Consider the following 13,789-nt stretch of genomic DNA (forward strand, 5'->3'; position numbering starts at 1 on the left):
TAAGTGCAGGACTCTGCACTTGTCCTTGTTGAACCTCAGATTTCTTTTGGCCCAATCCTCTAATTTGTCTAGGTCCCTCTGTATCCTATCCCTACCCTCCAGGGTATCTACCTCTGCTCCCAGTTTAGTGTTATCTGTAAACTTGCTGAGGGTGCAATCCACACCATCCTTCAGATCATTTATGAAGATATTGAACAAAACTGGCCTGAGAACCAACCCTTGGGATGCTCCACTTGATACCGGCTGCCAACTAGACATGGAGCCATAATAGGCCTGATTCTCCATTGCCTTGTATACTCATTTATACCCATGCAAAGTGATGGTAAAATGGTTAGGATATTACCTGTAAACCCAGTCTGCGTAAGGGCCTGATTCTGAGTTGCATCTAAGCTTTTATGTTGTTGTGTGATTATGTGTTGTACCCGGTGTTGGTTCTCTTTGGTGAAATCCTAAAAGAAGTAGATCAACTAAATATCACTGAAAGAAATGCCTAAAGGATCATGCTTTTCTCTTGGAGGGAAGAAGAGGACACAACTTGTGTATTTTCTTCAATTTTCTTACAACAAATCACGTGCCATCAAAGTCAATGGGGGGGGGGGAAGACTCCCCTTAATTTCACTGGGAGCTGGATCAAGCAATTTAAATGATCTGAAGAAAAAGGAAATTCAAGACTCATTGAATCTTTGCCAAAACGCCTGATCTTCTGGTGTTTCTAAATGTGATCATGGCAGGGTGAAAGAACAATAAGCCAGATTCACTCCTGCTGGTGCAAGGGGGCACAAATTGCATATTTCTGCCAGCCTGGCCAACTGCCCCCTATGGAGGGCAGGTGGCAATGCTGCCGCAAGTACCTTGTGCTGCTGCTGGTCACCACTGGGTAGACTCCTTGCCCTAGGAGTCCCTGTTACAAGGTTACGTGCCAGCTTGTGCAGCAGCTGCCATCCTCAGAAACCCTTCCAGGAAACAGAGTCAACACTTGGAGAATTGAAAAAGAGCAGCAATAATCTTTTTGGTAGTGGTGATCACGTCCTGCTATTAGAGCAGGAACAGACATGCCCTGAAAGTGTATGGACTTATCCTCCACCCAGGGCCAACTTCTGCTCTCTCAGCGAGACCAGTGGGTTTATTTTGAAGTCAGAGTAATTTAAATTTACACTGGTGTAAACCAAGGCACAATTGGGCCTAAAAAAAGAGTAGATTAGAACCTTGTGCCGGTTGGTCCCTCTCACACTTAGTTTTGCACAGTTGTAATTAGAGCTGCTCAAAATTTGGTTGTTTTGATTCCCTTCCCCACCAGGAAAATTTTCAGAAGAAAAACCTCCCCTCCACCCCATTTTTGGATTCCCGCCCCCTCCCCCCCCAAAAAAACCCCACTAAGTTTTTCCAGCAGTTGGTAGAGAAGGGAATTTAATAATAAATAATAATAAAGCAAAATGGGAATTTCCCCTCTATCTTGAATTGAATATTAAGAATTTTATGAAACGTAAAATTTAAAAAAAAATTGTTTGGTGAAAAAAAGTTTTGACATGCCATTTTTCAGTAAAAACATTTTGTTGGGGAAAATGTCAATCAGCGATAGTAATTACATTACATCAACTCAGCTGGAATGACATGTGATTCATACAGGTGAGAGGCAGAATCTGGTTCCATGAGCACATTGCTCTCTCTCTAGTATGGCAAGTGTTTTCCAGAGCACATTTAAGCTACCTATGACGGACTCAGCCTGTGATCCCTCCTGAAGTGGCTAAGGGCCAAGTGCCATTCAGTTCTTCAAGTTCAGTGCACATCAAAAGAATCCTCTGCTCTGACGTCCCCCATTTGGAGTTTAAAGATCCCTTCTGTTCTTTCAGAAGATGGCAGTACAAAGCCACCCACACTCCCTCCAGGAATGGGGCTTTGGGGGGGCTCAAGTCTTAGACTTTACAAAGCCATTATGCACATCAGTAACATTTTAAATAACAGCACTTCATATTTAATAAGAGCACTAATTGTATATAATTTGACAATGTCTGTCTTAATATTTGACACTATCACCTGGCTGTTAAACCATAAAACCATTTCATAATCCATTGGTATTCCATATTATACTAGCCATCTTAGATGAATCTCAAATGACTAATTGAGAACTTTAGTCTACCCACAGTGCCATAAAACTGGAAGGACAAAGGGCCTGCATCATCTGTAAGCTTATTACCCACTGATATGCGGACAAGTGGCTGTAAGATGTTAATTGCAGGTCTTATGCAACAGCACAGTGGCCATTTTTCCAAACTGTTATCTCTACCCCAAGCAGAGCCAACACACATCATATCCGAATACGGTCTATTACCCTCTTCACTGCCTCCACACCTTGCCCACCCACACCCAAACAGCAAGAAGTTTAGGGTTTGGGGGCTATGATATTTTAAACGATAAGTTACTTGATAAGCCAAAGTTAAGAAGCCTCCATGAAGTGATCCATTCCTCCTGGATGGAAGTGTACAAATCTTGTTCTTTCTATGCAAGAGAAAGTGAGTGTAACCCACCCATTCTCAGACCCCTGGAGAGCTAGACACAGGTCATCACATGGGAAGGTTGCAACTGGGAGTGGTCGTCTTTGGTGGCATAGCCTTAGGGAGGCACTTCAGCTTCCTCTGCCTCTCAGCCACAAAGGCACTAAAAAGCTAGTGCAGCTGGAGGTTGCCCGTGCATAGCAGATGCATCAGGGGAGAAGGAGAAGAAACGGGATCCTGGAGTGGCTGCAGACCCCAGTGGTTGGAGCAGCCACCACATCCCATCCATAGCCCTGTAGGGGTGAGTAAGGGAAAGATCCAGATATGAATGATTCCTCCCAACCCACCCCCTCTTCTGGCCCACACACTGCCATGGGGAAGACCCTGAACAACTATAGCTCCAAAAGTGGGCATGGGCTGGACATCCACTGCACCCCCCAAAAACTCTACTGCCCATCCCATAGCATTTCCACTCCCTTGGTACCCTGTGGGTCCATACAGGACGGGAGGCGGTCTGGATTTACTCCTTAGATTTAATCATAGATTTTCCCTGCACTTGCTGTCAGTTTTGCTACATTTCTCCCCTACCCTTGATTTCTCTGGGATGCCAAAGATCAACCTCTGGTTGGGCTATGTCCCTTTACATAAATCGCTGATGTTCAACCACCTTTATCATCAAAGCTGCCACTTAAAGCTTCCCATCCACCAGCACAGCTGCTATTTAAGGACAGCCAGGGGCTGTCTGGGGCTATAGTTCTCCATTTTGTGGCAGTTGTCCACTATGGCTCCTTCTGAAACATCTAGTATTGGTATCTGTTAGAGACAGGCTACTGGACTAGCCGCGCCACCGCTTTGATCCAATATGGTAGGTCCCATGTTCTATAAGCACAAACTTGCTTTGTATTTTATGAGCATTCTTACATATCTTCAGACTATTTTCCCTGGACTTTGGATTAGTCAGACACCCAATGTGAAGCAGTTACCATTTTCCTACTTCCCCCCCTGCCATGCGTGTGTGGGCAGCAGCCCCATCTTTAAACCAACCAACCCACCCACCTACACCTTAGTACTTTCTCTTGGTATGAACATGGATATGTTAAAATGGCCAGAAACAGGTACAAATGGTATTTTTGATGGGACTGTGGAGGAGAAATGCCTTGGTCCTTCTTGCAGTCTTTTGCCATGTTATTGTGATTTAACACCTAAACCAGGGTGCATGAAGTTGTTTCTAGCAGCTGCTGATTCTCTAGAGCAGAAACAAGGCAACAGAGCAGTGAATAAATTCACAAGTTGTGCATCGGCTCTGCACCCAAACACACTGTGCACTCCACTTGTGTCAGCTGATCAATTACCAGCTTATCTGGATCGGTCTGTGCCATTTTGAACCCTGATTCTTTGGAGCTCTAGGTTTTGAATTTGGGATTTCACAAATTGTCTTTTTTCAGGAGTTCTATTCAGCCAAAGTTCTTCGGATTTGGCATTACAGGTTGTGAAACAGATTTCATCCTGACATAGAATATCAGGGTTGGAAGGGACCTCAAGAGGTCATCTAGTCCAACCCCCTGCCCAGAGCAGGACCGATCCCCGACGAAATCATCCCAGCCATGTGAGAAAGTTACATGTCTACTATACATTACTTTGACAGTGGAACTTGCATATACCTGTCTATCAGTACAAGTGCATGACTGGGTATCTGAAACCAACACATCTCTACTGACAATGAAGGAAGCTCTGCTTTGCTAACAAAAGCTCTGACTTATGTTCCTTATGCACCCCAAAAACTCAATTATTATTAATAATATATGGAAGCACTGCAAGCCCAAGTGGGATCCTATTGCACTAGGAACTGCACAAACGTATGTGAAGACACTGAATTCATTTGTAAACAAAGTATGTGATATTGGGATCCAACCAATAGAGTTATTCTGATTCTGGTGCTAGAAAATGATCATGAAAGGGACCAAGTTTACATGAGAAATTCTTCACATGACTATATTACTATTAGATGAGTCTCCCAGAATATTTTCTAGCATAAATATTTATCACAATAGACGTACTGGTTTCTTTGTTCAGTGAAACATCAATTTAAGCATGAAAGGCTAGCAATGTAGCCATATCCCAGAATATATTCCACGACCCAGACAAATATGAAGTGGTACAAACCAACAGTGGGAGGATCATTTATACTTAGTGACTAGCTTGTCAGTGTGAAAACCTCAAGTGGGTTGTAAGTGCAGGGTTGACTGTCTTTGGTTTTTTATATTTGCTGATTCAGCTCTGACAATCAAGGGATTTTTGTTGTTGTTCAACTTGACTAAGCAGACTAAATCAAATGATTTCATGTTTATTCTCAGTTTTGTTTGCCTTATCGGAGCTCAACTCCATTAAATGCTCAATTTTGGCTGGTAACTGGGCTTGGTAAGAAACCTTGGCATTTAAAGCAAATGCCAACTTCTTTGAAGATGTTCCCATTGCCCTTGAACGGCCCCAAAGCCAGACATTTGCATAGCAACAAGCAAACAAAAACCTATTCTGTTTCCCCCCCCCACCCCCAAAAATCTCTACATCATGAAAAGCCAGCATTGGCGTCCATCTGAGGGGTTTGTAATTCTGGCAATGCATCCTTCTGATTAATGCTAAACAGATAATCTTCTTAAAATTGCCCATTAAGTGACAAAAAACCAAAACCAAAAACAAAAAAACACTTTACATCTAAAACGATGTTTTCCCTCAACCCTTGCTGTTATTTGAATGCATCTTTTTTGTGGTCCTTAATCATTACTCAAAGGAAGCAATCACACATGCTAAATGTTACTTGTGTGGTTTTAAAGAGGTCCACCAGAAAAATGCTAGCTTCAAAGTTTATAAGCAAACAATCACACACATACACGTTCCTATGCCCAAGTGGTGGGATTTTCAGAAGTGGTAAAACTTCCGTTGACTTTAGTGGGAACTGAATTTGGGATTTTCAAGAGTTCAGCGTTTATCAAATTCAGTTCCCACTAAAGTCAACGGAAGTTTTACCACCTCTGAAAATCCCAATCAGAGGAGCATAGTTAAGTAATCAGACCAAAACAGAAAAGCCTCGTGTTTCAGAACTAAAAGCAAACCGCTCTCTCAGAAGTATTCCTCGCCATATTAATTGCCAGCATTTCTTAGCCTGCTTAGAGGATATCTGCTTCCTAGTAACAACCAATAGTCTTGGGGCAGAACGCTATCTCCCAGGCTGACAAACACCCCACCTCAGCCCTCAAGCATTCCTTGTGCTCTCTCACCTCCAATACGGTATGAAAAAAAAATAAAGCCCTGTTTTGATAGGGACAAAATGGTTGTTCAAATGGTTCTGCTAATTTCATAAAGCTGCGGGATAATGGTTTACATACGGCCCTATGCTTTTTAATAAAAAAAATTGAACACACATTTTGAGACAAGTTTGGTTGATATGCTGCTGATAGCACAGGATAACTGTATGCCTTTTGGTTTTAATTATAAAGGCAGCCTAGGGATCATTTACCCAGAGCTAATGGGTTTATGGGCTCTTTAAGGAGCCCGATAAAGCCACAGATGTGACAGTGAACAGCATGTAGGTCAGAGCTACTGCAGGGGATTGAATTCTGGGGGACTGAGGTCGTTTATGCCACAACTTCAGTCCTGACACTATTAGTCTGTGTTGTTTAGTGCAACTAAGATGTGTGTTCATTCTGGTGGAATACTGCTCACCGTGTGTGTGGCATGTTCCATCTTATGAGGTCATAGCAGGCCAGCCCTTCAGCTGGTGTAAAGGGATGTGTCTACTGAAGAGAATGGAATACTGCTCATTTTCACTATCTGTGGGTCCGGCCCAGTTCATTTCAGTACACTGACCAAAATGTCCCCACTTAGCCAACTGACAAATTTGTGAATATTCCTGAAAAATCTGCTCTCTTCATATCCCCGTAGTTTTGAAAATGGATATGGAGGTGGGAGGGAGGAAACGTGCTTATCACTAGTCTGCATGGCTAAATTGGCAACACTCACCTTTAAGCCAAGAGATGTCAAGTCCTGGTACGGGACCTTACTCAGACAGTGACAGAATCTGCACTGCCTGCAAAACTGGTTGGGGGTTTACAGTTTGGTTATTTACTGAGCACCAAGACCAGACAGGAGAGAGGGTCCTTACACCCCAGGGAGCTGACAGTCTAGTTCAAATACAGTCTATTCCAATCTGCTTTTGCTTGTATCAAACTCATTGGTTTTAAAAGCACTTTTGGATGCTTTAAGCCCAACTCTGATCTCACCTAAGCTGATCTAGCACAAGTGGATGGTGTTATTACAGATTTATATTGGCATAGGGCTGATCAGAGTCAGGACCGTTGAGTACAAGAGTTAAGGTATATTTAAAAAACAACATTCTATTCTACAATATATCTATTCAGATAGAGCTGTTAGGTAGATTATGCTAAAAACATTGTAAAGACTGGAAAGATAGAAGATAAACTCTTCACAAAAACTCTTCTCTGGAGAAAAATAATTGTGTCAGGGGTATGCCAAGGAAAGGCAGAGAGCCCTAGTGAATCTTGGAAGCAGCAAGGAGACAGAGGCAACAGCGTATTAAGTTTCAGAGAGTGAAGGTTCGCCAATCAGATTTTCCCCAAGTGGATCCAGAAGGTTAAACACACAAGGCTTGATTCTGCTTGCACTGATGAAAGAGTCTGGGCACGTGAGAGGAGAATCAGGCCTACCAACCTCAAAGGTGTGGGTGCGAAGGGACAGGAAAAATCAGGATCAGAGTTCCAGCTCCCTGCATTAGAAGTTTTCGTCTGGGCAAAAGACCCTATCAATTTTGCAGAGGTTTTCAGCCCATCGTCACATGGCAGGTAGACAGTTGTCACAAAGGATTAGATCTAAACGAGGCTGACAGCATAACTGTGAGCTAGCCCCAGGCTTGGCAGTCTGTGCGGCACCTGCAGCCATAGGGCAAGAGTGTGTTCCATCAAGAGACAGGCTGGCATCATCTGCTGGGAATCACTGAATTGTTGCCCTTAATTGACAGGATGCTCGAGACTAGCCTGCCTTTAAAACACAACACACGGGCTGCTGCCAGGAGCCTGCTTGGCCCCGTAGGGCAACAGTTTAAAACCCAGCATTTTTCTCAAGAGTGGTGTTCCACCTTTTGATCCAGTTGTTCATTAGTGCCCATTACCCCCAGCAGTAGTGATCAGGAAAAAAAAAAAAAAAACAGTCTCTCCTTGGGTTTGTTCAAGACACCAGGTTCCCTGGGAGGCCTGCTCGAGACAATAGAAAGAGAGAAGGGAGTTCTATCTATACAATGCTGAAAAGGCCCTTGAAATCACCAGCCCTAGAGAACTAGCAAGCACCTGAAAACCATGTGAGCATTGTCAGGTGGCTCCCAGTTCCCACTTGATTCCCCAAGATATAGCAATGTGGTGATCAGCCTACCCAGCAATGGCTGCCAGGATCACCCTGCTAATTTTAGTTCTTCAGCACTGAGCCCCCTGCTGCCAGAGGACAAAGATGAAAGTCCACATGGAAAGGATACAGATAGGAAAGATTTTAAAAAGCAGTGATCATGGTCAACTCGCTTGCCTGCTCCAGTTCCCACTGAAAGACATCCAGAGTGAGTGATTTTAACAGGAAGGCCTGGACCATGTGGAGAAGATGCTGGGTGTTTGTGTTGAGAGGGGGATGAAGGCAGAGGGTTCTTTGAGTAGGAAGTGTAAATTGGTCTAGGCGAAGCTTGAGGATGGACAGGAATTTGAGAGAGAGTGAAGGGGACATTATTCGGTTTGCTTATTTGGCTTACATCCTTTGTCTGCATGATGCCCATGTAGACTGTAAACTCTTTGGCACAGAGGCCTGTCCAGCCATTGTCTGTGACAGAGACAACTGGGCCAGTTCTGCATGGGTAATACAACATAAAGCTGAAGTAATTCCACTAACTGACTTTGGATTCGTAACGATGTCAATGAATGTAGAATCTCGTCCAATGTGTCTACATTAAACAAACCTGCATCCCTTCTTCTGCCCTCCAAAAGCAGCCTCCTAGGAAGAGCTTGCAACAGGAATGACCTCTCTTCTTCTGTCCCCGCCCCTCCACTATATACAAACCTTCATCCCAAAAACTAAGTGCCTGATTCTCATTTACACTGTGACCCCTTTATACTGTTTTGGTAGTGTCAAGAGGCCTTAAAGTGGATGTGAATTAATTTCAAAGACCCCTGACAATCAAAGTGATGTAAGAAGGCCACAGTGTAAATGAGGATCAGGCCCTAATAACTTAGACACATTTTTGTGAATTTAGAGAGTACACAACGGTTGGTTTTGTTTATTTTTAAATAAAACCTTTAAAAATTCACCGAATCTTTCTTAAAAGCACAGAAGGGTTGGTGGGCTATTTTTCCTCGCTCCTGCTGGTTTGTTTGATCCCTCCTCTGCCGCAGATGCAGTATTGTTTGTTTCCTAATGAGAAGCTGTAAAAAGATCATGTGACTGCAAGAGTGGTTTTCCATGATCAGACAAACCCTTTTCTTTATTCCGTTAATCTGCTCAAAGCCTGGTTCAACCAGGCAGACAGTCCAAACTACTGTACCTGACCAAACTGGCAAAAGCAATGCATGTCCTACCCATTGGTGAAGTCTTCCTCTCTCTCACCCTTCCCCCACACCTATCTCTAAACTCTTCAGAGCTTGCCCATCCCATATTTACATTTCAAGAGCTGGTTTGTAAAGGGACCACCAGCAACAAATGTCAGCTCTGGGTTTAGGGTTTGGTTTGAAGGCATTTAGATAGAAGAATAATTGCACAGGGATGTGGTTTGCTCTGGAGAAATAAAGACTGTGTTTAAATATCTGAAATTCCTGGTGACGCTAATAATTGCAACCTCCGCCTCAATAAAATGCACAAATAATGTTATTGAAATGTTTCCAATCAAAAGGTATTATTTTTGGTTTAAAACAGATGCAGCAGTCAGTATTTAAAAGGAAGACGTCTGGGTGGGTTTACCTCTATTTCAAGGGAATAGAAAACGCTGGAACTTTGGTCAAGTCCCTCTCTCTATTTTTAAATAATGTGAAAAGCTTAATACAGATCTTGTGCTGACTTTTCTAAACAACCAGAAAGTTCCACTCTCCAGTCATCTACTGAAGATGTTTTAACTGAGACACGTGTTAGAGAACAGACCTGATACTGGGACCTGCTGAGCTTCTCTGGAAAAGTTCTGATTACACAACTCCCACTGACCTTAGTGGGAATTGAGGAGCCTTAGCACCTCACAGGATCAGACCTTTAACCCAGCGGTAGGCATCAATCCTACAAACACTAAGGGCAATGGTTTCAAACGTGCCCACGTGATTTAGGAGCCTCAATCTCATTTGAAAATGAGACAGTCGTTTAGAAACTTAAGTATCATTGAAAGTCAATGACTTTCATTAGGATTTAGGTGCTAATGAGTGTGAAGCACCTGAATACCTTTGAAAAATCTGGATTTTAGGAGCCTAAATTCCAGAATTTCCAAAGGTATTTAGACACCTAAAGGAATCTTCAAGAGTGCTCAAGCAGGACCACTAATTCCAGGAGTTAGGCACCCAATCTATTTAGGTACATTTGAAAATCCCACTAGGCACCTAGCTTTATCTTTTTGTCCCTATACAACCTTTGAAAATATGGCCCCAAGTACCTAAGACTTTTGAAAATGGGAATTAGAGTAAAAATTTTAAAAGTACCTAATTGCTTCACTTTGTTCATGTAAGAGTCACCCCATTGAAGTCAATGGCATTACTCTCATGAGTAAAGTTAAGCATGTCCATAAGCATTGGCAGGACTGAGGTCATAATAATTAGTGGGCCTATAGCATAATTATAATGAACAGTATCTTCAAGTAAAACAATAACTATTTCCTATACATTCACTCAATAGATACATCAACACATATGGAAGACATTTATTGCTATAAATACTCAGGCACTTTTTATTATTATCCAGAAAAAGAATATCAGGTTAATCTTTCTATTGTACAATCATCTGAGACAGATTTGAACCCAGATTTTTCTGGCTCAATTTCAGCTTTTATATACATGATCACTTCTGCCAGCTGGCAACCCTAAATTCTTAGAGTATAGTAGTTCTTCTGTAATCAACATATCTGCGCAGTAATGTTACACAACTAAGCTTTTTTACATGCAATATATTACAAAAAGATTCTTTCCAATTGTGTAGAACTATGAAAAATTAGATAGTATAGGTAAAAATTGCTTTTCTTTTTTAAGTTAATCATTAACATTACTCCAGGAAATAACTGAGACTATTGTCTTATTTCCAAAGGTTGTCCTGGGGCAAGCGAAAAGCTAATTTCATTAGACATTATACATATTACAAGGGTAGCTATGCAATCACTACATGCATATGTGTACAATCATTTTTTAAAAAAAACCCTCTTGAAAAGGAAGTCTTAAAGACTACTACAAGATGCCCAACAGAATGAAGGTACAGAAAAAAAAAAAAAAACACACTGGGTTGTATTGTACCACTGGGGTTTAAGCAGAAGTTCCCAGTGATGTCAGTGGGAGTTCTGCATAAAGCTCAGCAGGGCAACCTGGTCTCCCGCCACTATACATGGAGATAATACATGAAAACTTTCTTGTGCTGATTAAAGGTGAGCGACTAGCCATTTTACAATCCATGTGTCCAGTGTATCAGAGGAGAAAAGACATGCCATACAATTGGCAAGTCTCATCTGCTTGACCTGAGACTGCATTCTGGGGCTTAGACCTTTGGAGGACAAGGCTATGACACATTTTGTGCCTGATCTTGCACTGTGGAAGTCAATGGACACTTTACTATTGCCTTCAACAGAAATAGGATCAAGACCTTTAACAATGACAAGTACAGGGATGTTCTCAGTTACATCACTGACTTCAGTGGAGTTCATCTCCATTGACACCAGTGTGAATGTGGGCCACACGCCACCCATAGACTACAGGCAGATTAGTGTTCAAGTAAGCTAGCTAACGATACCTGAATAAAAAGGCAACTGCAGAAATGGACAGTAGTTAAAAATGAAATAAAATGACTTATGTATTTTGGGGAGCTGGATGAAATTCCACAAGGCTATGAAGAGTAGCCTGAGTGTTATGTTTAACGGGAATTTAATGCTTTTTGGAGAACTGCTGGATCCACAGCACAGGTCAACTCCCCCATACCTCAGACACATTCACACTTAATGTAGGGCTTGAGGTTAAATGGAACTCCAGCCTCAACCCCTGCTCAGTAATGTATGAAATGCCCCCTTACACAGAAGGCCTGCACAAAGCCCATCCACCACGTAAGAGGGTCTTATGCAGTCTCTCCACATGGGGGAGGAATTTGACCGAATACAAGCGGAGAATGTATTTGCAGAGTGGCAAAGTTCCTGCAGTCTGCCTGCCCCCTCCTTCCCCCCCCCATAACCTCCCTCCCAAAGCAGCCCCAAGAAGTGCTAAGATCCTGCTTACCACAGCTGTCTTAAGGATGGGCTTGTTGCCTGCTCCCTTCTTCTCTCTGAGCCTCCAAGAGGTGTTGTAGAGCCATTTCCTCCCCTCATAGGGCCTGCCCAGCGTAGGCCACCATCTGCCTGACGATCTATAAAGTTTCTTACCTAGGAGTCCAACGTAAGCCAGTCTTTCTATGCAACCCCACATTGCAAGGAGAGCAGGGAAAACACTTCTCTCTCAAATAGAGGTCTCTCCTGGAGGTTTGCTAGCACCTGCATGCTAGGGATTTCTCAGCTAGAGGTCCTCAAGCATCACCTACATACAATCTGTCCCCAGATGCTGAAATGGCTCCTGTGTATTTAAGTAGATGGCCACACACACCTCACTAAGCGAGGCCTTTGTTTGGGCATGCAATGAGTCTTGTGTCCATTGAAAATATAGTTACATGATTATTCATCGTTGAACATTTTCAATGGTCGGCCCCACCACACTTTTGCTCCTCTGAAAGAGTTAACTCGGCCACATGTTACAGTATTTGCCCTTCCTCCTTCCCTTGCTAAGTACAAACCTTAGCACCTTACTCCGCTAGGAGCGTACACCATAAAATAGACAACATGCGGAACACTAGCAAGTTAGCATTGCCAAGGCACTGAATTTCCTGACTTTGGAGGGCTTTGACCTTACCATAATGCTGCATGGCTAGAGAGAGAGTTTCATTGTGAATCTGTTTTTACAATGCAATACATTTTGTCTTTGGAACTTTAATACCCTCTGCAAAGTGTTTTATGATGCAATGTGTGAGTGTAAGTTAATCATAAGCTAAAGGGGAAAGGAAAATTTAAGTGAGATAATAAAGGGTGGAAGTGAGTGACTCAGTAGGTTGGAGGGAAGGGACAAGAGTTCCAGACAGATGGGATATGAATAACTTTTCCATCTCTTCTCTCCTGTCATGCAGGGACTGCTGTGTTTAAAGAGTCAGTCATTAACTTTTTGATGGGGTTTTAAAGCCTGAATTGAATTCTCTGAACATGACCAACTATCATTAGAGGGTCTGCATCACTGCAATGCAAGTGTTGGAGCCCTTTAGCAAGCAAGAGCATTGAATGCAGTATTGAGAGCTTACTGTTCCACATCAGGAAAAAAGGGGAAAAAAAAAAAACACCACACCCCAAACCAAGTCAGTTCAGTTTTAGATCCACCCAGGTCTGGCTGATGCTTCAAGAATCACAGTGGCAACTGTTAACAGTTGGGCAGAGGATTTGCTACCAGGCAATGCTTTATTTTATCCAGGGGCGTAGAAAGCAGTAGAAGTTTAATGGGATTAGGCTTACAGGGAGTGGTGATTGATCTGTCTGATTGCAAAATAGCCCCAACGTGAGTACAGCTGAGGTTCTGCTGAACTAATATGCCATGGTTTTGTCTAAGGAACGGACTATGATCCGCCCCAAAATCCCTCACATGGGTGGACCCTTCCATTCTCACAACATCCTACTAACTTCAGTAGGACTCTTCACAGATGCCAGTGTCCACCTGACCGAACCAGATTGTAGGAGTCAGGCTTTTTTTTTTTTTAAATATAAAATAAATAGCACCGACCGTCCTGAAGAACTCAAAGCACAGCATGGGGAACAGTCCTGCAATCCTTACAAAACACAAAAGCCTCTCATTGACTTTAAGAAAAATAAATTCAGAATTTCCCTTCTTAAACACCAAAGGCTAATTGACCAGATGAGGGCCTGCTGAACTTGATAGAACTAGGGTGGATATAATCATTCAATAGAGCCAATAAGCAATTAACTGAATTGATTCAACTGTTTAGAGGTCTCTGTT

The 13,789-nt window shown here is 42.7% G+C and overlaps 1 long non-coding RNA gene across 1 annotated transcript in view; it reads right to left on the bottom strand.

The window, feature by feature from the left end:
• Window positions 1-12,686, bottom strand: part of LOC140895318 (uncharacterized) — a 200,309-nt gene extending 187,623 nt beyond the window's left edge. The window contains exon 1 of the long non-coding RNA XR_012154168.2: window positions 12,644-12,686. This is a non-coding gene — a long non-coding RNA (uncharacterized LOC140895318). The remainder of the gene's footprint in view (window positions 1-12,643) is intronic.
• Between the last annotated feature and the right edge of the window lie 1,103 nt (window positions 12,687-13,789).

This window comes from Lepidochelys kempii, chromosome 11, assembly GCF_965140285.1.
Source record: "Lepidochelys kempii isolate rLepKem1 chromosome 11, rLepKem1.hap1, whole genome shotgun sequence".
In the NCBI taxonomy this organism is placed as follows: domain Eukaryota; kingdom Metazoa; phylum Chordata; order Testudines; family Cheloniidae; genus Lepidochelys; species Lepidochelys kempii.